Genomic DNA, 27,114 nt, shown 5'->3' with positions numbered 1-27,114 from the left:
TATTCAGACCAATTTGCTTAGTAATCACTGCAGGCGTGCTTCTGTCCTGCTTCCTAAGACGTGTAATCCAGTTGGGCATGGAAGCCGCTAGAACAGAAGCTCAGATCCAAGCTGAGACACTTGAGAGATCATGCTGTTGAAACCTCTCATCCCCCAGATAAGGACCAGGAGCAGGCCATCTGCCCCAAACCACGGCTGACTTTCAAGTCTGATAAACAGGGCGGTTGGAGACTTCTTCTGCATGTTGGGCAATTAAGCTTATAACTGGAAGTCTGAGCCCTCAACTACTTTCAGAAACAGATTTAGAAATAGATGGTTTTTGTTTTTTTGTTTTTTTGAGACGGAGTGTTGCTCTGTTGCCCAGGCTGGAGTGTAGTGGCGTGATATCAGCTCACTGCAACCTCCACCTCCTGGGTTCAAGCAATTCTCCTGCCTCAGCCTCCCGAATGGCTGGGATTACAGGCGCCCACCACCATGCCCGGCTAATTTTTGTATTTTTAGTAGAGACAGGGTTTCACCAGGTTGGCCAGGCTGGTCTCGAACACATGACCTTGTGATCCGCTGGCCTCGCCCTCCCAAAGTGTTGGGATTACAGGTGTGAGCCACCGTACCCGGCCTAGAAACAGAAGTTAATATTATTTTCCCCAAGTAGAGTTGGGTTTTCAAGTTTCATTAAAGGTTGTGTCTGAGGGTGCAAAGTGAAAATGATACATTGAGGCAATTATCCAGATACTTACTGTCAAACTACCAGAACCTTTGCCTCAATTAGTGAAATAACTGAAGCAAAAAATGAGCATATGGCTAATTCCAGAAGTAGCCGCCTCAAGCTCTCCACCTGCTCCAGGGGTCAGAGGCAGAGCCAAGGGGATGGTGAAACCAGTCCCCACCCCGCAGTGGTGTATGTGCTGACCACTTGGGAGCAGAGTGGCGGTTACCAGGACATGGGTTGTCTAGACAGCTGGTGTTCTCATCCTGGCTCCATGGCCTGACACTTAGCCCACCTCAGTTCCTTATCTGAAAAATGGGGATGATGTGACAATATGTAGTCTAATGGAGCCACAGGGAGGACTGAGATAATCCATGGGAAGCATCAAGCAAAGACCGGGCACCTGGGAAGTGCTGGAATCGTTGGCAGTGCTCCTCATTATGGCAACCATCATTGTCACTATTATTTCTGTTTCCACCTGCTCTTTGACATTTAGCTGATGGGCCGGGTACATGTCTGGTCTGGTTTGTGTCACACACTTCCGTATTTTATTCCAGCGTCTCCTAGAGGGCTGCCTTGCTGAAATGCATCCGAAATGAATTACTTTACTGTCTGTTACAATAACTAGTCCTTCATATTCAAATCCAGAAAAAGATCAAAACGCATACATTTTAATGTCTTCTAAGTCCGTTGTGAAAAGCATCACTATGCTCTTATTAAAAATTCTGCTTTCATCACCTGCCTTAATATCCCTGTTCTTGAATTTAAAAAAGAAGTCAGAAAGAGGAAAACAGTTATTTTTAAAGTAAGACCTTATCTTATGAATAACTGTAAAATGTTCTATTTTAATAAGAAACACAAATTCAAGCAATAAAAAGGGGATCATTTTTACTTTAGAATGTTCGGCCTTTTGGCATTTTGGGCCCTAAGTATACAAAGAAAGCATACAAGGAGATAATCCAAGCTAGAAAGTATCAGAACATGCTGCAGCACGCCTCTCTCTGGGCTGAGCTGGGGTCAGATGTGAATCAGACAGGACCAGGCAGGATGAGAACTGCCCCTCAGGTGAAGAGGACAGTCCCTTGTCTCTGCACAGACATCCATGAGCTTAGCATTCCTCCCCAGAGGCCTCTCCCAAGGATGCAGGTCTGTGCTGCTAGGCAAAGTTGCAAACTCCCACAAATCAACATCCGGTTTGAGTTCCTACATCCTGTAGTCCTCCTAATATAGAGAGGTCGGGTTCAACTGACTTCTGCAGGCTCCACTCTAGTACAAATCAGTGCCACACAGATCATAAATATAGCCAGGAAATTCAAGAGTCTTGCAAAGTTCAAGTTAGTCCCTGTTGTTTGGGGGATACCCCCACCATTGGTGATATGGCACAGATGAAAATGGGGCAGAGGCACCATGAACAGAGTAACATCACAAGAATCATCGGGGCCAGGCTCGGGGAATTTGGGACAGGGAGTCCAGGGTCTCTGGCAAGTCTCTGAGTCATCAAGATCAGTGAGCTTCAAAAGCAACACAGAGGAGAACCACGAACAAGCAGTGCCGCGTGCAGAACCCATGGCCTGGGGAAGGCTGAACAGGGATGGAGAGTTTACGGTTTCACAGTTTTAAAAGTTTGAGTCACTGACTTTAAACAGGTGAGGCAGAGCAGGGGACCCAGAAAACAGGAACAGTGCTCCTCCACGAGCCCCTGCCATAGGACATCTGGGCAGAGACCAGCCTGAGCCTGGACCTTCCCAGTCAGCCAGCTCATCCCTCGAGGAAGGACGAAGATTTCTCTCTCATTGCCCGCCTTTAACACTTCTGTATTCCAGGCCTGACCAAACCAGATTTATCCATTAGGTTCCATGACATGTGGAATATAATGAGGGCAAAGAAGTCACCCCGAGATGGGAGTTCCCCTGAATCTAAGGTACAACTGTGCCTCCCTTTAGCTGTAGGACTTTGGACAAGTGGGGACATGCAGAAAATGGTGATGTCCCCCCCAGCATGTTGTCAGGAGCAAATGATATAGTCTGGCTGTGTGAGTGCTTTGTAGAGAGCACACAAAGGACAGGATTTTTCTTTGCAATGGAAAGTAGTTGCAGTGTTGTCCAAGAAACAGTTTCTGGGGGAAAAAAAAAAAAAAAAAAAGGAAAAATCTGCACTTACAGATCTAGAGTAAAAACACAATGTAGGTCTGAGGTTCCTAGCCACTCCCAAGCCAGAGGCCCCTCTGGGAATCTCTCCCAAGGGAAATGCATATGCCCACCTACGGGGGTGTCACTTCAGGGAGGTCAACATGAAGGCTATATTTGATCAGCAGATTTAGGGGGCATGCACCAAATGAACCCATTCAATAAAGTTTTGTGGGATTTTTTTTTGTTTTCGTTTTGACACTGAGTCTCGCTGTGTCGCCCAGGCTGGAGTGCAGTGGCTCGATCTTGGCTCACTGCAACCTCTGCCTCCCAGGTTCACGCGATTCTCCTGCCTCAGCCTCCTGAGTGGCTGGGATTAAAGGTGCGCACCACCATCCATGCCCAGCTAATTTTTGTGAGGTTTTTTTGTTTTGTTGTTGTTGTTGTTGTTGTTGTTTTAGTAGAGACGGGGTTTCACCATGTTGGCCAGGATGGTCTTGATCTCTTGACCTTGTGATCTGCCTGGCTCGGGCCTCCCAAAGTGCTGGGATTACAGGAGTGAGCCATCGTGCCCGGCCCTCAATAAAGATTATTAAAGCCCTACTCTGTGTCAGGCCCAAGTGTAGAGCCCTGGGATGCAGCAGTAAACAAAACAAGTCCATGTTCAGCTGCACCTCGCAGGCTGGTGGGGAGGCTTCCAGAATCCAATGAAGAAGAGGGCAGATGACCTCAGACGGGTTGAGGACCTTGGATGAGAACCTGAGAACCTGCCAACCCACTACCCGGCTCACCTGCGAGTCCCTGCCCGCCGCAGCCTCTGTAGGCTGCCCTTCATGGCACTGTCTGGGGGGTCTCCTCCAGAAACAGTGGGGCAAAGGCAGGAGGCAGAAATAAAACCTAATTTGCTTTCTGGGCCACATTCCTGTAGCTTAGTATTTGGCGGTGCTCTCTACCCCACAGGGGTAAAGAATTCAATTTGATTTGATTTGATTTGATTTGATTCTAATTTAAAGGCAGAGTTCTCACCCTGACCAGCAGCAGGCCATGTCCCACTTGTGTGAGATGCAGTGCAGCCCAGGGTGAGACGTGCTCAGCTCTCTCTTCCTAGCCTAGAGCATTAGAGAAGATTCTCATTTTCTAAAGGCACTCCCTAGAGGGAACTGGCAGTTTCCCTCTTTGGGCAAGGTACCCAGGGAGATGGACAGGCCAGCCAGAGCCCAACGGACCCATCACAGGTGGCCTTGTGGCCATCTGTAAGGCCAGGTGTGCTATCAGCCTGAAACCCTGCTCCCACATGAGCCAAACAAGGGGCCACAGCGGGGGCTTCTCTCCTCTCCTCCAACTCCCTGGCACTCTGAGTTGAATTCCAGCAAGTGCCTCAGAGCATCACTGCTCAACAAAAATGGAGTGTGAGTCCATACGTAGGTTAAATGTCACAGGTGAAGTTAATTTTCATGTAGTTCAACTCGAATAGACCCAAAATAACCACTTCAACATGTAGTCAGTGTAAAAGTTATTAATAAAAAATTTGAATTTTTTTCAGACTAAGTCTTCAAATTCCAGTGTGTATTTTACACCTAGGGCCATCTCAATTTGGATGCTACATTTTCATCTAAAGTACCCGAGCTGTATCTCGATTTCATAAGACTTAGAGTTGGAAAAGGAGTTATGGACCCAAGCTGCTCCAAACATTCTTAAAAGTTTTCTAATAACTGAATTAAGTATCTGCTTTTAAATTTAAAATAGTTAAAATTAAATGAAATATAAAATTTCCATTCTTCCACCGTCCTAGTCACATTTCGAGCATGATCCTGTGGAGCAGCAGACACAGAGCTTGTCCAGCTCCGCAGAGAGCTTCCTGCACGAGACAGCTCAGGCAGGGACCTCCTGGAGCGCGAGATCTGTTTCTTATTTCCTTCATTCCTCTCCTTACCCAGCCTCCCAACAAAAGGCCCTGGGAAGTCACTGCTTCCCCAAATTGAGTACAACTCACCTAAGGCATTTGTTACAAACAGCTTCCAAGCCCTGCCCCAGATTTACTGAATCTACTTGGGGTAGGGAAGACAGCCGGGCAATAACCCCAGCTAACGGCCACAGGTTTTCCTTCCTTCCAAGTCTCTTTTATCCAGCCACTGCCACTGTTGGGGGTTACAAATTTGACAGGGCCGGGGTAGGACACACACCCCAGCTGGGGCTCTGCTGCTCAGGGACAGTGCAGAGTCTTCTCTTCTTCCACTTCCTGTGCGGTTGGGGAGACCAGCACACCTGCACTCAGAGTTCTCATGAGCACGCAGGAGGCTCAGTAAATGTCAGTTGCCTCTTCCCACTGCTCTGGATCCCCCATCACACCAAATAACAGCTTTTGGCACAAGGAAAGCTCTTTCTCCAACTAGAACACCGGGTGGGAAGTCCAGGGGCTGGGTGCAGAACCAGTTGGTTCTGAGACTAGACTGATCTACAAATAAAAACCTTTCTTGACTGAGCCATTAAATGGTGGCAGCTCTCAAGCCCTCCCAAGAGAATACCCCAACCAGCTACCAGGCCATCCACTTTCCTCTCAAAGATGAGCCTGGAGGCTTTGCTTCATTGCATGCAGACACCCAAAGCATGGAGACTAAAATGCTGAATTCTGGGCTCTTCTCAGAGACCAGCCAATCCCATCCCCAAGTTCAGACACAGATTGGCTTCCAGTGAAACATGACCACGTGGGCAGAACCCCAGGAGGGACAGGGGCATCTTTCTGGGGCATCCCAGAAGCCTTACCTCTTCCAGTGCACCCACATCCAACGCAAAAAGGGCCAGCCGTTACCCCCCGGGGTCTTTTCTTTTTTGGGAACTTAGGTAGAGGACAAAAGGGAGTCAGTCTCACCTTACATTTTTTCCAGGCTCTTATTTCATCTTTCCAGAGACTCATACGCTGCTGATCGCTGCTGACGGGAAAGGTAAATGGGTACAATCGCTTGGAACACTGGTATTATCTACTGAAGCTGGGTACACTCGTTCCCAAAGACCACAATTCCACTCTTAGTTACATACCCAACAGAAAGGCATCCACATGCTGATCAAAAGACGTGAACTAGAACACTCATTGTACTATTTGCAGGGCCAAAAACTGGAAATCACACAGTGTCTACCCACAGTAGAACAGATAAACACAATTCAACTGCGAAAATGAACAAGCTACACCCGGGAAGAATCTCACCAATGAAGTACTAAGCAAAAGAACCCAGATACAAAGGAGAACAACGCATGATTCCAGTTAGAGACAGCTTAAAACAGGCCAAAATCCCAGGTTGTGGAAGTCAGGATAGCAGTTTGCCTTGCATGGGGACTGAGAGGTGGTTAATGACTGGAACGGAGCCCAGCGGTCCTGGGGTGCTGTCTGTATACCTGATCTAGGTACTCTTTGCACAGGTGAGTTCTGTTTGTGAAAATCCATCAAGCAGCACACTTAGGATAGAAGCTCTTTAATGCATGAAGGTTATAGTCCAATTCCTTAAAAGTTCACCGAAAAAGAAAGCCAGATAGATGGTGGGAAGTTTCTGCCCCACCAGAAACCAAGGGAGACGCAAAGGGCACAGCAGCCATTCGACAGGCGCATGAATGAGCTAATGCAGGCCGGTCCTTGCACCCTGACCATGAAGGCAAATGTTCTCTCATCAGACGACGCCCATTTCCTTTCAGAGGCGCCAAACCAAAGCTCCTCTGTTAGTACATTTTAAAATGGTTAACAGAGCTCGTAACCACTTAGGGCTTATTTTACTACCCGGCTCTTAGTCAGACGGCTAATGACCTCCAGTTGCCAGGTTTGATGGGTTTCCAGGGTCTTAAATGGCTCCTCCCGGGTGGACTCAGCCAGGAGGCTGTAGATCCCCCTTGGCCATATCCCGGGCCCGCTCAGCTTGGCAGCCACCTACGGGCTACGCCCACACAGGGCAGGGGAGAGGTCTCAGGTGGGGGCTTTAAAAGAGATGCTCTCCACATAGTCTTTTTAGCCTCTTTGCATAGAAGACTTTCTCAGGGCATTAGGGGGTGCGATCAGCGCAAGCTCAAGCCATTCCTGCCGCGCCCCCAGGGAAGGCAGCTTGCTCTCCCTCCCAGGATCTTTCCACTTCATCTCTGCAGGGCCAGTGCCCCCCAGCCACGAAAGACACCAAATCCTTGCACTGCTGCCATTAGACAGTTTCTACTTGGCAAGTTGCTTCAAGAATTTCTCAAATCTCTCAGTAGAGAGAGAAAGTCAGCAAGTCCCTGGAAGCCTGGAGGCCGGGGGCAGGAGACACTAAACAGAGTGTGCCACCCGATGGTGGAGGGCACAGAGTGTGCCACCCGATGGCGGAGGGCACAATTCGGGTGGCAGGTCGGGGCGGGGGCCTGGGTGGGAGCATCGCCCAGTTGTGATCATCAATCCAGTCTCTAGAAACAAGGATTCTAGCACATTCTAAACCTTAAAATGAGAACTCTGGGTCCAGGCACCTCATTGGGGACTTACATAACTTCCCTCTGCACGCCCAACACCATCGCCAGGTCTGTAATCTCTGCCTCCTCTCCCTCCCCACAGAGCTTCCTCCATTATGACCTGGAGCTCTCCAATGCACCCCGCACCTCTGCTAGACTGGGCTCACGGCATCGGCAAACTCGCTCATGGACCACTTCCCGTTCCTATCCCCAGCTCATCACAACTGAAATTAAATGATCCTTTGCCTAAGTGTTTCCACCTCATTCACCTCCTAGACTCTAACCTCCATGAGGACAGGACCTGGGCACGTCTCACTCGCCACTGCCTCCCAGCAGCCAGGGCTGACTTTCCTTCTGAATGCGGCTGTGCTAGGCAAGGGGGTGCAGTGTGTGGACAAGACAGACAGGCTTCCAGCCCCCGCGGAGCTCATGACGTTTTGCAGGGAGGATTGTTCCGGCACATTCCTCTTGTCATGCTTCTGTTTCTCTTTTGTGTCTCAAGTTTTTTTCTCCCAATACTTTTAAGCCAGACTTATTATTCAAGTTCTCTCAGACTCCCACATCAGGTAATACAAATATTGTGAAGTTTTTCCCTATTATTTTGCTTCTGAAAGTGAAAACAATGACTGTGGATAGCTTAACGGGGAAAATAAATAAAGTCAGCTTTCGCTTGAACGTGAAGGTGCTATGTTTGTTATTTGCCGAATAAGTTAAGAATAGGCTGCGCGTCCCCATGGTGGGGAGGGTGCAATCCCAGACACCCAGAACAGCACAGACCTCCCTCCACACATCCCAGGCTCCACGGGAGAAGCTTTGGCCTCCAGCACTGCGGGCTTCCTGCCCTGCTCTCTCTCCCCAGCCAGGAGGCATAAAGGATGGTTTCTTTCTTTCTTCAAGTGTCACAGCCCATTCAGGCCCATCGACTTGTGACAATGAGAGGAGAGCACAGCGGCCCGGCTCCCTTTGAGCTCACATCTCCAGTGACCTCTGTACAAACCGAGGACAAAGGGAGGAAAATCTAGCTGCGGTGCAGTCACTCCCCCGAGACGCTGCTCGGAAGAGATCTGACTTGGGCAGCTCTCTCCTGATGTATTCTGAGCACAGCATCCACCCCGCACACTCCCTTCCAATAAAAAACTAACTTTAATGCTCATTCAAGAACCCCTCTTCCAATTTAAAACCTGAAAAGTCCGGGCTCTCCTTGGCTGGAACCTCCCCTGTCTTTGGCAGCCGGCCCTGGATGCTCCTCTCTCCCTCTCCACTGGCAAAGGGGAAAGGGCACCTCTGAGGCTGGGCCAGCCTGCAGGGAGGGAACAAAGAGTCAGCACAAAGGAGTCCCGGGCCCTTCCAAGCCTCTCGTTCCAGGGAGATGCTTCCTGGGTGGGATTTTATTTCCTTACCAAGATGCACTATGTCCCCCTCAACTTTGCAAGGTGGCATTCTCCGGGATCCAGAATGACAAGGATGACCTACAGTGGCCCCTAAAATCCTAGACTGTCTCCAGGAGCTTTTTACTCCACTGGGAGGGGCAGCGCTTACACAGCGGACATCAGGGATGAAAAGCCAGGGGAGATGGGCTGCCCCTCTCTTGGGACTGAGCCACAGAGTCACGACAGACACACACGTTAACCACACATAGGTACTGGAGAGACACTGTGTGTCAGTGTTTTCCATTTTACAGTGAAAAATCACCAGGACTAGAGGCTTAGACACACACACAGTGTAGATGGGTTTTGTATTCAGGTTTTCTCTTCTCAAAGCTGAGCTGTCAAGTCAGTGAGTTTCATTAGAGAATGTTGGTCCTTGTCCCTGTCTGTTCTGAAGAGCCTAGCAGTAGACTGTCCCAGATTCCTAACACATGGAGGCTGAGAAACCCACATGAAATTTCCCCAGCAGACCATATTGTTGGCTCCATGAGTTAGTTGATTCAGCGGGCATTTCCTAAGCGAGTGCTTGGGTCAGGCCTCCAGCCAGACCCCTCCCAGCACACCAAGGTGATTCAGCTGCAGCCCGTGCCCCCCGTGAGGTCACAATTCACACAAGTTGCTACAAATCACATTGGTCTAGGATCAGCATCCTACGAGATCCCAGAGCCAACTCCGAGGGCGGAGACCATGGGCCATCACACGGGGCCCTTTGCTCAGAAACGCCCTACATGGGATGTATTGTTCCGCTTTCCCTAGTTTTAAATTCTTAATAATTTTTAATATGCATTTCATGTTGTGATGCATCTTGCAAATTATATAGCCTTTCCTGGAGATGCCTAAAAAGTTATCTTATCAGGATTAAAGGAGGGTGAGAACACACCCAGAGTGCTGTTCTCATTCCTGGTATATGTTAGAGCCAAAGAACAGATACTTGGAGAATGGCATTCCGCCTCGGGTTTAAGCTCATCTTGGGTTTGAGCAGAGACCTTTCCTGGGGCGTGTCAGAATGAGAATCAGAATCTTCCATTCCATACCAGGAGTGAGGATAGCAAAAGCTGCTTCCGTGAGCCTATTTATCATGTCTCATCTCGAACGGTATGTTCTCTAATGCAGCTCTGCCTGATGATTTAAAAATATGGAACCCTTTAATTCATCATGCTAATGTGATTACACATTCATCCCCAGAGTCCAGGCCATCCCTGAGGCACTCAAGCGGAGGCCTTGTCTGTGAAATTTACGAGCCGAGGCTTACACTCTTTCAGCCCCTTTAAATGGGAAAATCTTTACCTTAGTTGAGTGATGTGCTCTGTCCACCGCCTAAAGAGAAAATTAAGCCCTCCAAGCAGTGCCCTGCTCTGTTAGTTTCTGCAACTCATCCCCAAGCCTGCGCAGTTTAAACACCATTTACAAACAAGCTTAATTTTAACCTTCCTTTGTGGAGAATGCAAAATCAATTAAGTATATACTGATAATGCCCTCGCATCTCGTTCCGGTGACATCTCACAATTAATGCTGCCCATGAGGCCGAGCGTGAGCAGCTCACACAGTCCTCTGGTTATTACGAGCATCACTCGGCTCCGGAGTTGAGCGCAGAGGGAGGCAGGCACAGCTCGCTACATGGGGACTCTGCCTCTTTGTAAAATCAGCTTGTAGATGGTTTAACTAAAATACACCGGAGCATAATTCAATTGGAATTGAGGCTCCCATCAAACCAAACTAGGCTGCAGAAATTTTACCAACCTTAAAAGCACCTACAAGGGGCAAGGTACAAATTTCGTTTGGATGTTGCTTGGGTGTTTCTAGCTCTACAGGTAGAATTGTTTTCACCACTAAAACCAACTGCACTCAGAAATGGAAGGGACACGGCAGATCTCACATAAGCTTCTTGCACTGCAGGTAAAGAAACAGAGACTCAGAGAAGTCAGGACAACCCTAGGGCACAGAGCAGTCACTATGCAGGTCTGAGCCAAGGAGGGAGCCCCGCAAGGTAAGAATAAGCAGTCTCTGACTTCACACTGCCTATCTTCCAGGCCCAACTCTACCATCCAGCTGCAGGAATGTGGGCAGGGTGAACTCCTCCGAACTCAGTTCTTACATCTGTAAAATGGGGATGTTAACTGTATCTACCTCAAAGGTTGCTGAGTGTGTAAAATGAAATAAAGTAGATAAAGCCTAAAGCATACTAAGTACTCAATGCAGCTTGGTTTCCATTATCAAAACTGCAGCTCCCCTGGTCTGTCCTATGAACCAAACTGCTGCCTAAGGTTCTTTCTCTCTGAGAATCTCTCAGATCTGCGGAAGAAGGTTACCTGTGTGCATGCATCAGAGACAACGCACCCACAGAGCACCATGTGGACCCGTGGAACCTGTGAAATTCATCCTCCAGTATTTGTTGAACTTATGGAAATGAATTTTAATTGATTGTCAATTGGAGGGGATTGAAACATCCTCTAAAAGACAAACAGCAATGCTAAAGCTTATGAAATTCTAAAACGCTTCTAAAATGCTATAGATCCCTAGATTTAATAAGAAGAATAAGGTCTGCAGCTCAGTTAACGGTATTTTACCAGTGTCAATTTCCTGGCTTTGATCATGTCTGAGGGTTGCAAAAGATGTTCTCCCTGTGGGAAGCTGGGTGAAGGGTACACAGGGACTCTGTACTATTTTTGCAACTTCTTATGAGTCTGAAATTATTTCAAAATAAGAAGTTAAAAGTATGAGGCAGCATACAGGAGTGACAAGAGATTATGGGGACTCTGAGCAAGCATTCAGCATGTCAATACAGCCACAGCTTCCTGGTGTGGCCTCACGTGACTTGGGAAGTGATGCTGAATGAACAACTGGAATGATTCTAAACCAAACTACTCAGAAAAAATATTTCTTTTATCTTTCCATTTATTAAAATGCAAAGAAATTTATGTTTTGTCCACCCTTTAAAAAATTAGTCAACAACATAAAACAGAGATGTATATTACTGCCACAACTACTGATAAATATTTATCGGGAAAACTTTGCAATGTGACAAAGGATCACTCTTAAGGATGTCTGGGAAGACCAGAAAGAGATTTCAAGTTTATGAAAATAACTGATAGACACAATCTGTTGACGCCCTACTGTGTGTCAGGTCGACCAGCTGGTGCCTCGGGTGTGGTTTCCACAAGAAAGCCTGGCATTAACACGTCATTAACAAGAACGGACTCCATGTGGTATGGAGCAGTTCAGGAGTGGACAAGGTTCAGAGTGTCCTGATGGAGGACCTGGGAGGCCAGAGTGCTGCCCCATGGAGACCACGGTTACTCAGGTTAACGGCAGGACCTGGGACGAAGAGGCAGCCTGGGGTCCACTCCTTCGCAGGTAGGGAGGTGGCTGCAACAAGAGGACAACCAACAGCGGGGCCCTCGAGAAACTGAGGTTCTTACTGACAAGGGTACATAAACAGCTGGAGGCAGCACCAGGAGGGAGGAAGAGCTGCCTGAGAGGGCCCAAGACCTGAGCAAGGGTCGGGTCTCTGTTACAGCCAGGGCCGGAAAGCAATGCTTAAAGAAGAGGCCAAACCAGCAAACAGTTTTCCATGCCTCATCCCCCTCCAAAGGATTCCTGCTCCAGGACCTAGGCTGCATGGAACTGTCCCCAAATTCAAGTTAACGGCCTGTGTTCACCTTTGGGAATTCGCAGTCCTATTTCAGTCTTGTTTTTATGAGTGTGGTTTCAGCTGCCCACCCCAGGATGTCCCCCCTCAAGCATGTGCTTACATAAAAATAGCTCTGCCTCCCCAGCCAAGCCCTAAGTGAGAGGACAGGGACGTTGGGGTTTTGCTTTGTTTTTTGCTAGCCCTGTTTTCTGAAACTGCAGCAGCTGCAGGCCAGCGAGCATCAGACAGGTGTTCTTTACCCAGAGATGGGACGGGATGAAGGCAGAGCGGCAAATGTCAGTGCAGAGGATGCAGAAGAGAAGAAAATCAAGTCAGGCGCCCAACAAACGAAGTCTCTTTCTCCCGAGCATAACTGAATCCCATCCCATCAACAGGTTCTCCCCTTGGGGTTCTGGCACTGACTGGCCAAGCATCAGACAGCAGCACCCTCAGACCATTCAAGAATCAACTGAGATGTCACCTCCGTGAAAAGGCCTTCCTCGCCCACCAGCCAGTCACTCCAGCACATGGCCTTTATGCCTGTCTGTTCTCTTATATTTGCGACCTTGTCTGCTGCCTGTCTCTGTCCATGAGAATATGCCCTCTGTAAGCACTGGGACCCTGTGTGTCTAACTCACGGCTAGATCCCCAGCTCCTAGGACAGCATGGGGTACACAGCAGGGCCTCAATAAAGATTTCTTTTCACTGGAGGGTGACTCTCAAGAGGATGTGCAGAGCTTGAGTCAGAAGAGTTGAAGACATCAAAGGGCCAGGCTCCCACATATTCTTCTTGATCAAAGCTGAAGGACTGGGGCAAGTCACTGACTTCTGCAGGCCTCCATTTCCCCAGCTATAAACAGACGATCTGAAAGACGCTCACCATCCCCGCACTACGGGTCAAAGTTTCCAATTATTCACTGTACTCCTGCCTGTTTTCCTTTCACCCATCTGTCTGTCCATCTGTCCAATCATTCTTTCCCATGGACTAGGCCCGGGGGATGCCACCGTGAATAAGACATTTCCTGTTCTGAAGGGACAGATAACCTTCCAGTGGCAGAAACAGAAAGAAGGCAATTCTGCACTGACCAGCTATCTGTCAAAGGAGACTCCTGGGCCTCCAGCCCAGGCTACTGTGGGGATGAGAATGGGGTCTTTCGCCAAGAGAAAAACAGATCTAAAATTCCACCACTACTACTGAGTGATGAACAGTGTGTGTTACTTATAACCAGGGAATCTGAACATGAAACTCAAAGACAGCCACAAAGTCTCATCACAGATTGAGGACAAATGAGGCTAATTCCTGAGACCACTGTGCTAATTATCTGTCCCTTATCTTTGCCACAGGAGAACTGGAAATTCTCATTAGAAGAATGATTACAATCACGGCTAAGTTCCATCCGTGTTTCTTAGCTAAAGAGCTTAACAGATGCAGGTCCATGCATGCATACACACACACGCATGCACACACACACACGCATGCCCAGCATCCATCCCCGGAGATCTGATGCAACAGAGCTGATGTAGGACCAAAGTATATGCATTTCTTTCAATAAGCTCCGTGGGGGGTTGCAAAGCAGCGCCCCTGATTTACAGCCACTGAGTTTCTGCCAAGTTTACTTCTTATTACAGCTGTAAAGGTGTGTTAGAATGTCAATGATAACAACGAGAATTATATCCATGAGGATGTTAATGGAAGAACTTTCCTAAGCACAGAGAACACTCCAGCCACAAAACACTTTTATCCACCTCATCAGAGCTACATGGTGCCTGGAAACATCAACGCTGGAAGGACCAGCCTGAGGACACGGCTGCCCCTGGGACCACACCCCCAGGCCATGCAAGAAACCCAGCCTAGGGAGATCTCCCAACCTGGCCTCCACATATTTCTTTCAATGCTTTCACCCAGTGTACTACTGAAAAAAACAACTTCCAAATGTATCCTGGAGTCACAATCACAGCCCCTTGCTTATGGGCTTGGCCAGATCAGATAAAATTTCATTCTCTGAATTGGTTCCTAATTTAATTATTCCCCGGATAAGCAGCCGGGCCTCCCATCACTGCAGGGGAGAAAGAACTAGAAAGGCGCTGGCGCCACACATTGTAGTTCTTATGTGGCCACTGGTGGATGGGGAGATGTTCTGGGCCTTGGACATCAGATGCATATCGGATGGACAGAGAGATGGGTGAAAGGAAAACAGGCAAGAGTCCACTGGATAACTGAAAACCTTGACCGATAGTCACATAAAAGAGGGCAAGCTAACCACCATCTGTTCACCCAGCCCACCTTAATCTGCTGCCCCAGGCCAGTCAAGAAGGCAACTTGGGGTTTTAGTAAGAGTTTAGGGAGAACATTTGGAGTAATTGGATTGTCGCTCCAAAAACCTGGATTCAATTCTGTCTCTTTATGTGTGGCTTCTCTGGCCCTCAGTTTCCCCATAGATAAAAAGGGGCTGAACCATGTTTGCCCGAAGGCCTTTCCAGCTCCAGAATTCAGACAATTCAGTATCTCAGCCAGGATCACTGACAGGGGGATCAGGATCCCATCTAAGAACAAATCCTTTTCTAGGGTCAAGGAAAGAGCATTTTTTAAAAAATGAATCTTATTATTAGAAGAAAGTGAAAACATCTCATAAAACATAACCCTAGAAATGGAAACACATGTCCACACCCAAAGAAGCTTGTACACAAATGTTTGTGGCCGCCTCATTCATAACAGCCAAAGGTGGAGACAATCCAAGTGTCTGTCAATGGACAAATGGATCCATGTAACTGTGGGCTATCCATACAATGGAATATTATTCAGCCATGAAAAGGAATGAAGTGCTGACGCATGCCACAGCATGGATGGACCATGAAAGTTACAGCGTACAAGAAGCCAGTCACGAAAGACCTCATTCTATGTGATTCTGCTCATACAAAAGTCCACAATAGAGGAATTGGAATGGACAGAGACAGGAAGTAGATTTGTGGTTGCTCAGGGCTGAAAGGTACATGTGGGGGAGTGGGGAGATAAAGGAGTGATAGCTAAAGGGTACAAGATTTCTTTTTGAGATAAAAAAAGTTCTCAAATTAGCTGTGGTAGTGGTTGCACATATCTGTCAATATACTAAAAAACATGGAATTGTATACTTTGGGTAAATTGTATGGTGTGTGAATTATATTTCAATAAAGCTGTTAAAGAAGAATAGATTGAATAGGATTTTCAAAAGTCTGTTTTATGACTTTTTTAAAATAAATCAGTTGAGAACTTTGAAAGACACACATGCCTACCCTTCAACGCTTCTGCAGCTTCCTAAGTAATCCAACGGGTGGTTTCCAGTGAGCAAGTCTTCTCACCCTTCCATAAACCAAAAAAACTGCTGACTCAAAAGTGGGCAGGCCTGCATTTTTTCTATTGACTTGTTTCCATTTTTATGGCCAAAAGCAAATTTATTTTCTACCACTCAAATGGCAACTGAAGCTTCATCTTCTTTTCAATACATCGTTTTTCTTCTCTGAGCCAAATTTTATACAATGCAAAAGATCCCTGGATTTTCAATTGTCAATAGGTGAGCAAATGATTTTTTCTTTCTTTTTTTTTTTTTCTTTTTTTGCCTGGAAGATGTTTCTGAGGAGGAGCTCACAGTCACCCAGCTCCCACTCTTCTCTTCTGTACATCTCCTCATATCTAATTTCTCATAGAAACTGCTATCAAGTGGGTATAAATAGCTTTTCAAAGTTAGGACGACACAAAATGTCAGGCTTATACTGTTCTCATTAGTCGGAGCGTGCTTTCTTCCCACTCATTTATTCCCACTGATAACTTTCTTAGGCAAGTTCAGCGTGTCCTAAAAGCAGCTATTTCCTCTGACTTTCACTATAATGACTTGGATCACTGACCTGATGCGGCATGACACTCAGCCTTTCTGGAACATATTTTCTTCATTAAAAACTGTGACGGATGATGAGAGAGGATCGCGCCACCATGGGTCAGGCTGGAGATAACCACAGGCAAGGAAGTGGTAAGCCTTCGCAGTTCAGCACACCCAGGGCTCGGAGGAAGATGGTCCTCCCCAAGGCTCACGGTTTCTAAGCCCACACAATGTTTCAGTTGGGGTCACCAGGCAGAGAGATGTCAGACACTCTGAGGCTCAGGAGGCTGCACCTTTGCAAGGCAGAGCTAGGGAAGGAAAGATGGAAGGGTCCCTGCTGCCCCAAGGAGTCCAGTCCTGAGGCATCAGTGTTCAGTGGGATGGAGGAGGAGCTGACCCTCCCAAGGGCGGGGCCACGCACTGGCTAGGAAGCAAGGACAAAGGGGGCCCTTGGTACCTGCCTCTCGGGGAGTCACAGCTGAGGGCCCAGGACCCTCCTGGCTGTCTTCTCATCTGCCCTTCATCCTGTGATGAGACAAGAGGGAGGCTGCCAGTTGGATGCCCACCTGCATTCAGCCCTCCTCTCCAGGCGAGCTGACCTCCATGGCCCAGCCTTCTCCGTTAGAGCCTCTGGGCCAGAAGGTGTTCATCAAAGGCTGCCCAGAGAGCCTTAGAAATAAGTTCCCCCATACCAGGGACAAATGGCCTGCCCAGCTCCTGCTGCCCCACCAAGCCCCCCACTACCAAGAACAGGCCAAGGCCAGACCAGAGATGGCATCCCACCCACAGTAAGGGATTAACAAAATCATCTGGGTTGTCCTTCATAGAAAAATTAAATCTAAACAGCCCCTAGGAATCCAGTGGAGGAAGATACCACACAGAGGCCCTCACAGTTCCCCTCTGAACTGGACATGAGAACTTCCTGCTCCCTCCACCAGACCACAGAAAGGGCACTAAAACTCCCGAACATCTGTCTAGAGCAATAGCAACTCTGAAGTCAAGCGTCTGGTTACGTGACACAGAGGTCAGCCAGCTGCAGCCAAATCCCCACCTGGATGTCCAGGAAACCGAGGACAGAGAAGCCAGGCCCCTGATGACCCACAAGATCTCAGCCAAAACTCCTCCACCCCACCGCCCTGGGCTGCTGCAGCTACCAGGCAGAACCATCAGAAGTGCGTGGAGAGAAACGCAAGCCTTCGGCCCACACTCCCCGGGACAACCCTGCTTTCTTGTAATCCTGGCGGTCCGTCGTGCATGAAGCAAACAGGATTTGGTGTGTACATTTGGAAGACTCTTTACATATACAGGTTCACAAAGCAGAGAAAATTAATCCTCAGTAGACCCATAGTCTGATGTGGGGTTTGGAAATTATAGTCCCTAAAAATACACACCAGGACATACTTTATATTTTTAATGCAAATATTTACATTCCAAACAAAGGAGCATGGAACTTGAAGCCGAGCTATTTATACCAGCTATAAGAAACACGAGCAGCCTCCACATTTCTCGCCTGAGTAGATGGCTCCGCTTATATTCCTGAAACAACAACCAAATTTCCATAACATTTTCCCCTAAGGCTCTCAAGACACAAAAAACTGTGGTTACTACGTTTTAATAGCCCCAAAACCTAATGCCAGGAAATCCAAGGTTATTCCATTAGGCTCTCGACTCCTTGGGAAATTGAGTGACAAGTGTGAGCTCTCCTGTGCCACACTATCAAACTTAGGGTTCACATACAATCTCCAGGATAAACTCGCCTTTGGAAGAATCATTTTTAATTGATGCATTAATGCAACACGTGGCAGTCACTGGCCACTAAGTGAGAGTCTAGCTACACAGATGTGCCGTGAGTCCCAGACACCCTCCTCCTGAAGAGTCTCGTCAGGCTGGGAGAGCAGACCCCACCCGGGAAACTGTAGCCCAGCACAGTGTGGAACAGGGTCAAGGTTGAGAAATACAATAGAGGAAAACTGCAGAAGCTCAGAGGAGGAAGGCTCCACCTGGATGCGGGAGGGAGGTACGGGGAAGAGATGGCAAGAATGACAGGCAAATGCTTCCTGAAGGCAGTGGGGGTGGGAGGGCTCAATGATGAAGTAGGCAGATGTGGAAGCTCCCCCTCTCCAGTGGCTGGAGGACCCAAGTGTAGCCAAGTCCAGGCCCGGCTGGCCAGACAGACAGAGCCAGGTCTGGTAGAAGCAGAGGCCCTTTGGGGGCCTGGGACCAAGAGAGAGGAGGCAGAGAAGCTTCTCCAAGCCCAGGCTAGGAGTCAATCACTACCTCAGCTCCCTGTGAATTGCGTTCAAGTTAGAATGCGACCTTGAGATCCATGGCTCACCATTATCTCAAGTAGGAAAGAGATGTTCTTGAATTTAAAGCCAGATTATTTCCTGGAGCAGACAACAACACCTACTTGACACACTGCGGCCACCTCTACCAAGTACGTACCTAACAGATGCCATTGACCACCCTCCCACCGTGGGCCAGGCACGGAGCCCAGCATGTCATATTCCTTGCCACGGGGCGACTCTTCTCCACCACTCCAGATGTTTCCTTCCCTGAGGAGGATGCTCCCCCTGTGTAACTTTCCTGTTGTCTATACCTGGTGGTGTCTACACCATCCCAGGAATATGGAAGGAGGGCCTGGACGTGACAGCCCAGCCCTGCCTTTCCCCATGGCAAGGAGGCCCTTCACCCTGCTGGGAGAGGCTTCTCCAGCTCCACAGGCGATGGGGTGGGCAGGTCTGCCTGACTGCCCCAGTTCCTCACTTCTTTGCCCACTGGTTCAGCCACATTCTCCAACAACAGCTGCAGTCGGGATGGCCATTGCATGCGGATTTCCACCTGCCTTCCTCCTCCTGTATCTCTCCATAGGTTTAGACCTCGCCCAGAAAAGAGTGGTTCCATGTGGGGAGCTCCCCTGAACCCTAAATTGTACTCTTTCAAATACTCAAGCCATCCAACCAGGTAGAAATCATTAACCCCATTTTACAGATGAGGAAACCGAGATGCAAGGTGAGCCACTTGACTAGAGTCACAGGAATGGGACGAAGCAGTACTGCATGAACTTGAACCTGAGTCCGCGTGGATCCCAGGCTCAACCCACTACCTGCCCTGCCCCACCCAGTGCCTATGGCATCTAACACTTGAGCTAAAAGAGCATCCTTGTCACGGGGACCAAACATTTGGCTGACAAGAAACGTGAAGGTACAGGTGAACTTACCGCCATCAGCATGAGTGAGCTGCCAGGGCTTACAAAAGGGAACACAGCTGCCCAGACCACTTTCATGGAAGGGTAAAATAATGCATCTTACACCTCTCTCGACCTCTTAGACTCTGAAATGCAGGCTCTGGCCTCCTAGCAAAGGTGCCATGGGCCCAGTCCCTCGGGACAGCTACCTACAGGGACACAGAAGAGCAAAAGCAGGACAGAACCTCCCGAAGATAGATCCAGGGCCACCCTAGGAGGGATGGCATTGCCACTTCTCCTTGTATGCCCTCCCCCTTGGTGGCCACACCACTATCTTTTTGACCACAGGGAGCAAAAGGGTCTGGCAGGGGCGTATTCCATTTCAAGAGAAAATGCTAAGCCACCAAGTTCCAGCCTATTGTCAGAAAAACATAATTGTGCCTGGCCTGTATCTAATTATTTGCCCATGTTGGGGTATTTTCCAGGCACCTGGGTGCCTGGGCTGTCTGTTTCAATATTTTTACCACAAATGCAATTCTGGAAAGTGTCCAAGTTTCCATTATAATGATACCCTCTGCTTTTGAGGATCTGCCAGCCTTACTTACTTCAGAGATCTAAAAGGCCTGGGCCATGATGAGTTCTAGAAATGTAAAATAGGCATCAGGGAGAGCCTGCTGAAGCCAGGAGGCCCCCCTCAGACCCCCTCTGGGCTCTTTTAAGCTGGGAGTGGGGCGAGATGTAACATTCAAGTGAGCTACACCAGCACAGTTCCACCTAGAGCTGCGCGGTCTCCTCTCTCTGGTTAATTGCGTCAACTATGGGCACAGCCGAGCTGCTCCACAGCCTGGCTGCAAGGTCAGCTGAAGGGTCTTGAAGGGTAGCTGTTTACCAGTGTTCTCCTCGCACAGATGAGGAGACAGAGTCCAGAGAATGAAGCCACCACCCTAAGGAAACCTAGCTGGAGCCAAGGCTTGCAGGGGCTCCTACCTATACCCTTTGAGGTAGAATATACTGGAATCAAATATGGAGACATGCATGGTGAGGAGCTCCAGGGCTAAAGAATACCACCCGAGCCAGTGCTTACTGAGCACTTACTGGATGCCAGGCACTGTGTCAAGCACTGGCAGGTATTAACTCTTTGAAAAGACACCCGTCCTCAGGCCAGGGCCAAAGTCTTCCCTGAACACTCCAATCTCAAAGTCGTTACCCCGGGCTCCCGCTGCACTTTGCCAAGCCCTGTAAGGTGCCTGTCAACGGCGTTACGTAACTCTGACTTGCACAAGCTCCACCTCGCTCACTGATCTGAGTGCTGTGCTCTGTGCTAAGCACTGACTCTCTGCTCCCATGCACCTGGCCCAGGGCTGCAGGGCAGAAACGCCACAAGTCCTGCTGCAGACGGTCTCCTTTCCTCCCCATCCCTTTGGAAATCAGCAAAGATGAGAAACTGCTTCCCACTTGCCACCTCCCCACAACTTAACCACTTGCTGATTCACGCCGCCTCCTCCTTCTGGAGCCACAGTTGCTCTTCTCCCCTCACCCCCTTATTTCCCTCCTGCCTCCACCGTCATTCCCAATCCCTCCTCCTGCACATCCGGATGGCTGAGAGCTTGGTGTGTGTCATCTCCAACAGCCTCCCAGCCCTCTAAAGGACACAAAGGGATACACCTGTGTGACCTGCCTAGCAGAGGGCCAGCATCAAACCTGTAGGGACACAGCACGTGATAGCTCTTGCAATGAACTGTCTTCCCATACTTACAATTTTAAAAATCTATATTGGCCCAAATGGACACAAAACCTTTCTCCTTCCTGGACACTCCTAACTAGACACCTAGACTGGACACACTAATTAGATAACTGTTCCCTTTATGCTCCATCTTCTGCTGTGGAGACACAGGTCTACACATAAATCATTTTGTCCCAGTGCTTTATTTGAAAGGAGAAACCATCTCAGTAAAGAAATCAGACCCTCATACTGGAAGCCAATAAAGAAATGCCTTGTGCAGTGGAAACACTCAGTCTCCCAACACTTAGCCAGCTAAGTGCAAACATGATCTCCTCATTCACAGCACAGGAACACAGTGACCATTTGAAGTAACTTAATCTCATACCTGAGCGTCCCCTTTACAGACCAGAAGGGGAGGGAAGCTGCATGATTCTCACCAGTGACTGAGTCACTTCCAAATCACAAGCTGCTAAAGAGACGTCCGCTGGCTGATTGCTCAGATCAATGACACTCCCAAGTCAGCTACCACTTTTAAAAACAGTCTCTGCTTTTAGAATTTAGACGACTTCTCTTTCATACAAATGCGCTCCAAACAGCATCTCTGCAATCCTGGGCCTGCTGAGGCCCCAGGAAGGGGGACAGTGCCTGAATGTGTAAATGGGAAAAATGAGAGCTGCCAATTACAGGGAATGTCCACTCCTCTGGGAGTTTCTAAGAGGCCTCAGCCCAGCACAGCAGAGATGAAGGAGCTGGCCAAGAGCTGGAGATCAGAGACCCCCTGACTTCCCACTTACTGGCTATGTGACCTTGGGCAAGTCACTCCCAACTTAACATCATACCTGAGCATGCCCTGCTCACGGGGTGGGTGACTCCCGCCCACTGCTCTGAAACTCAATGTCCACACCTGGAAAAGGAGGCTCCTCACACTCCCCCGAGTCCACCCTCCACTCCCCCACTCCTGCTCCCAAGCCTTGCTTGGCATCACTGCCCTTCTGGGCTCTTTCGGCAGCTTCTAGACCATTTGTCTGTCTACACAGCCAATTCTGCTTGTCCCCCTCCCATGAGGGCTGGGACCCTGTCTGTCCTATCCCCACCAAATCATCCCAGAGGCTCAACTGCAGGATCTATTTGGTGAAAGGAATTATATGAAAAGGTTCATGCAGATGACTTTCCACATCATGGGAATTCATTCAACAGCTGCTGAATGAACGTATGGCACATGAGTACGTGAAGGAGCTCTGCCCGCCTCACCTCCAGCCTAGACCTGGCCACAGACATGATGGGCAGCCATCAGTTCTTAGTCTCTGGGCCCACGATGGGTGTGGCTCCTGTGTCCTGCTCTCTGATGCAGTGACACCCTTCCCAGTAGATAAGCACTGGGCCAGATGGCAAGCTTCAGCCCTCCTGGAAGGGCACTCACCCCGAACCCTCTACCATACTTCTGGAATTTGAGCCCACATTTAAATACCCAGGCCGGAGAATCCTCTCAAAAACTCACAAGACCTATCAACTCTGTGTTCCCCCCAACTGGCTGAAACTGAGTCGAGGCTGTCCCCTGTAGTTGGGCATGTGCTTACCTGTTCAGGACACCCCTGGGGTCTCCCTCTTCTCCCCAGCCCCCTCCACTAGCAGGGCACCTTCCAGCCGAACTCAAAAGGGCTTCGACCACCACAACCCAGCACTAATCTACAGCTTCCCCTACTGCAGACTCCTGGCGCCCAGCAAGTTAACTTGGAGTTTCTTTTCTGCTGTTTCTCAAGACGCCAAATAAGTAGAATCTGCTTCCCACTTTACCAACCTTTCCCCAAACACTTCTTCTTGACGCAGGAATTAATCTTCTCTCTTCTAGGCATGTGAAAAATCAAATGCTTCTGACATCTCAGCTTTCCTGGCCAGGGGGAGCAGCAACCAGGGATGACAAAGGCGTGGAAGGAAACTGCAGCCCTCACGGCAGCCACAGTGACCCCCGGCTGGGTCCCTGGCCAGGACAGTGGCTCAGACATGGCAAGCTTTGATCATCCAAGAAAAGCAAGACACACATGTGACCATTGTGGCCCGACCTGCCTGCCACCCCCCCGGCCAATATCCTGGAGAATTACCCCTGCATGCTTCACCTACAAGCCAGCTCACTGCAATCATCCAGTGTCCAGAGGAGAGAGCCGCAGAGACAGGGCTGGACTTCCGCAGAGGGTCCCTAAGCTGGCTCTCCTGGGGAGCTGGACTTTGGAGGTAAGCCCAGACCTGCAGCTCCACCTCCAGCTCACCTATGTGCCCACAGGAAGGCCATGACAATCCACTTTACCTCGCCAGCTCAGTGTGCCCATCCAGGAGGTGGCAAGAAAGAAAATCTTCTGACAGTTTCTCAGGAATTTGGGGAGAAAAATTTGTTTGGTAAAAACTACCTACTTAGAAGGCATTTTTATTCCTGTGCTACTTTGAAGAAAATCATATATGATCTATGTATGTATTTATGCATCAATCAAGAGATGCTAGTTCAACATTCAGTTTGTAAAATTAGTAAGTGCCACGTTCTGGAAGGGAAGGTTCCTGATTTTGCAAGGTTGCGGGTGGTGGGAGGAGGAGCAGGAAAGCGCCGGATGGATAATGCTCCAGGAAGGTCCAAGGAGGGTCCAGGAGAAACGCTAGGCAAAACTCTAGGCCTCAGTTTACTTCAGGACCCCTCGGGGGGTGCAGATGCCCTCTGAGGCCTTTCTGCCCCAACACTGGGCGGCTACCCTAACCCACCGAGGCATCCCACAACACTCAGGAATTGCAGCTGATAAAGTGGGGCTGGGGGCATGCCAGGGCGCCCAGAGGCAAGGTGAGTCCCTCTGCTCAGTCTCACTGACCAACTTGTCACATCCCTCTGCATCCCGGAGCCACGCTTCATTCCCGAGAACTCGTACCATTAACTTATCCAACGTGAACAAGGCGAAGGTGCCCAGCTGTCACAGCGGCTCCGCGCACGCCGGCAGACGAAGAAGGGCCCCGGTCCCCAGGAGCTGGTCCCAGCCCGCAGCCTGGCAGCCTGCTTCGCGGACTTCCCTACACCCGGCGCGGACCTCCAGCCGCCAGCAGCCAGCAACCCAGCCCCATCCTTCCTCGCCTATACCCGCTGTCCCAGCCGCGCTAGCCGGCCCCGGGCGCAGGGCGGGCAGGCAACATGGGCACCGGGACCGCGACGGGGCAGTCAAGCAGCTGTGCCCAGGACCCGGGCGGCTCCGAAGCCTCAACACGTACACACTCGAGCGCACGCCGGCCAATCGGTTGCCTGGAGGAGTCGGGAAGGCGCTTCCAGGGCTCTTCATTCATTCATTCTCCCAAAGGCAAGGTTCCCTTCGCCCCGGCGCCTCCATCCTGCCATCCCAAGGGGCCAATTGCGCCACAGCCCGCCACCCAGCCACCCACAGCCACCGCGTCCTATCCCCCGGCACACACAACCCAAGAGACTCGCATTTCATCTCCACTGCCAGAGTCGCCTCCGCGCCCGGGCCGCTACCACCTGGCTCCCCAGCTTCGCCGCCCCGCAGCCCTGGATCCCCGCCTCCGGCCCCACCGCGCGGCTCAGACCTGCCTCGCTCGGGTCGCCGCACCCAGGCCGGCCAGGGACGCCGCCGCCACTGCTGGGAAGCGCCGGCAACTCCCGAGTCACGCCGCCTCCCGAGACGCGGCGGGGCGCAGGGAGGGGACAGCAGTGGGGGCGGGGCGGGGAGGAGGAAGAAGGAGGGGGCGGGGAGCAAAAGTTCACACCGCTCGGGGCTCAGCCGCGCCCCAATCTCTTCCCAGGCCCGCCCCCGCCATCTCCCTCCCAGAACCCGGTCCCACGGGCGTAGGCGCCGGAGAGCTCTGGCCTCGCAGCCCGGAACGGCCGCAACGCTAGAGCCGGGGTTCTGGAAGCGTATCCGAGCTGGAGACCGGGGAGAGAGTGGCTGATGCCCGCTTACCTCCCCCGGGCCGCGCCTGGAAACTTCCCCAAAGTGCGATAGGGGTGTGGGGGCGGAGCGCAAGGCAGAGGGGAATCCCCGACCCCTACCACCAAACGACGCGCGCTCACACCGCGAAAGCACTGGTCTGTCCGTCGGTCGGTCCCCCGCCTGCGGCTCCCAGAGCTGGGCGGTGCAGGGGCGCCCCGATTCCGACTACTGGGCTCCTTCTCCCGGATAGCCCGCCCGTGCGTTCCCCGCGGCGTGCGCCACCCGCCGGCCTCCGGCAATCCACGGCGCCACCACGCCACTGCTTGGTCCCCTGTCCCCTCGCTCCGACCGCGTCCTCCCTGCGAGGGAAGGGGCGTGCGTCGCCGCTGGGCAACCCTTCCCGCGGGGTCCTCAAGCGCGCAGGGCTCCGGAGCGCCGCCAGGACCAATGGCGAAGGGACACCTCCCGCTGGGGATCTCTGAAGGCTCGGAGAGGCCGAGCCGAGGGGCGCGGGGCCCAAACCTACCTCGGCTCGTCTCGCTCGCTCGCAAGTTCATTGTCTGCCTGGGCCGCCGCGGCCACCGCCACCACCGCGCCGTGAGCGCCGCGGGGAGTGAGGCTGCGCGCAGCCTCCGCAGGTCCGGACTCCCTACGCCCAGCCCCGGCCGCTGCCGGCGCTGCCTGGCCAGAACCCGCGGAGGGGCGCCGGAGCCCCGAGCCCAGAGCCAGACCTCCTACCGCCGCTCCTCGCCGCCCCCACCTCGGCATCTGGCGCCTAACTTGTACCTGAGAAGCCCGAGTCCAGCCCGGGAGCCTCTGCGGCTCCGGCTCCGCGGGAGCGCGCTCAGCTCCCGAGCCTCTAGCCCCGCATCCAGGGCGCGTCAACCTGACTCCGCGAGCGCAGGGAGGAAAAGTTTGGGAGTGACGTGCAGACGGCGAATGAAACATCCAAAGAGAACCCTCCCCCCGCCCCATGTCGCGCTGACACACATCAGCTCGAGTCTGGAATGCGAGATCAAGGCGTGTGCGCCGAGCGGTGGGTTTGGCCCCCGCCCCCTCCCCCTCCGAGTCAACACTGCTTGTGTGTTGCAGTGATTCCAAATAAAAGCACATCGAAACCCCTGAAGTCTGACAGTGACACCTTGCCAGAGACTTTTTTTTTTTTTTTTTTTTTTTTTTAGACGGAGTTTCGCTCTTGTTGCCCAGGCTGGAATGCAATGGCGCGATCTCGGCTCACTGCAACTTCCGCCTCCCGGGTTCAAGCGATTCTCCTGCCTCAGCCTCCCGAGTAGCCGGGATTACAGGCGTGCACCACCACGCCCGGCTAATCTTGTATTTTTAGTACAGACGGGTTTCTCCATGTTGGTCAGGCTGGTCTCGAACTCCCAACCTCAGATGATCCGCCCGCCTACGCCACCCGAAGTGCTGGGATTACAGGCGTAAGCCACCGCGCCCGGCCGCCAGAGACATCTTTAAGGAACCTGGCGGTCTGGAGCCAGCCCATACATTAATATTCAAGGCCACGGCGCTGGTGAGTTCGGCGCCCTCTGTTGTATTTGCATCCCGGGAAGGCTGGCCTGGCTCTTTGGCCCGGCGTGTTTGCTTCCGCCGGGAGGTAAAGCTCTGCAGGACCCCGAGCGCCACTGCCTGCCGCAGTGACCTGGAGTCTGCTCCAGGGAACTACCTGGACAGCGCGAGGGGCAAGAAAGCGGCACCAGTGGCCAACTCCACTGACTCTGGGCTGAAGATGTCAGCAGTTAAAGAAAAAGACACATGAAATTCTGGCAGATTCGCTCAGAGGGCCTTGCAGCACCAAGCCCAGCCTCTCAGGAAACTGAGGTCCAAGGGGCAAAAAGAATCTGCAGTTTTTTTGCCAGCCTGTGTTCCCGTGGCCAGAGTCCAGCACCCTCTTCCTCCAAGCAACCAGCAGTTGAAATGAAAGTGCTCCGTTAACTATAGACTGCATGCCACCGAAGGGTCATTCCTGACAGTGCCTTCTCCCCATTATCTCTTTATTGCTGGAGGCTTCATCTCACCCCCTTGAAGCTACAGTCCACCCTGAGGTCATAAACTTCTGCTCAGCATCCATGG

At 50.9% G+C, this 27,114-nt stretch overlaps 1 protein-coding gene across 4 annotated transcripts in view; it reads right to left on the bottom strand.

Moving 5' to 3' along the window:
- The window catches only part of CHST15 (carbohydrate sulfotransferase 15), an 84,818-nt gene extending 58,791 nt beyond the window's left edge, over nt 1-26,027 (bottom strand). The window contains exon 1 of one of the 4 annotated variants that reach the window (XM_021943816.2): nt 25,810-26,027. The gene's annotated coding sequence lies outside the window, so the exon portion shown is untranslated. Of the gene's footprint in view, nt 1-24,679; nt 24,795-25,549; nt 25,646-25,809 lie in introns of those variants that run through there. The other 3 variants (XM_021943817.2, XM_021943818.2, XM_021943814.2) reach the window with 3 other exon arrangements.
- Between the last annotated feature and the right edge of the window lie 1,087 nt (nt 26,028-27,114).

Source organism: Papio anubis, chromosome 11 (genome assembly GCF_008728515.1).
Source record: "Papio anubis isolate 15944 chromosome 11, Panubis1.0, whole genome shotgun sequence".
NCBI classification, from domain to species: Eukaryota; Metazoa; Chordata; class Mammalia; order Primates; family Cercopithecidae; genus Papio; species Papio anubis.
Note: the sequence above shows the minus strand (reverse complement) of the source record. Positions and strands in the feature narration are given on the sequence as shown.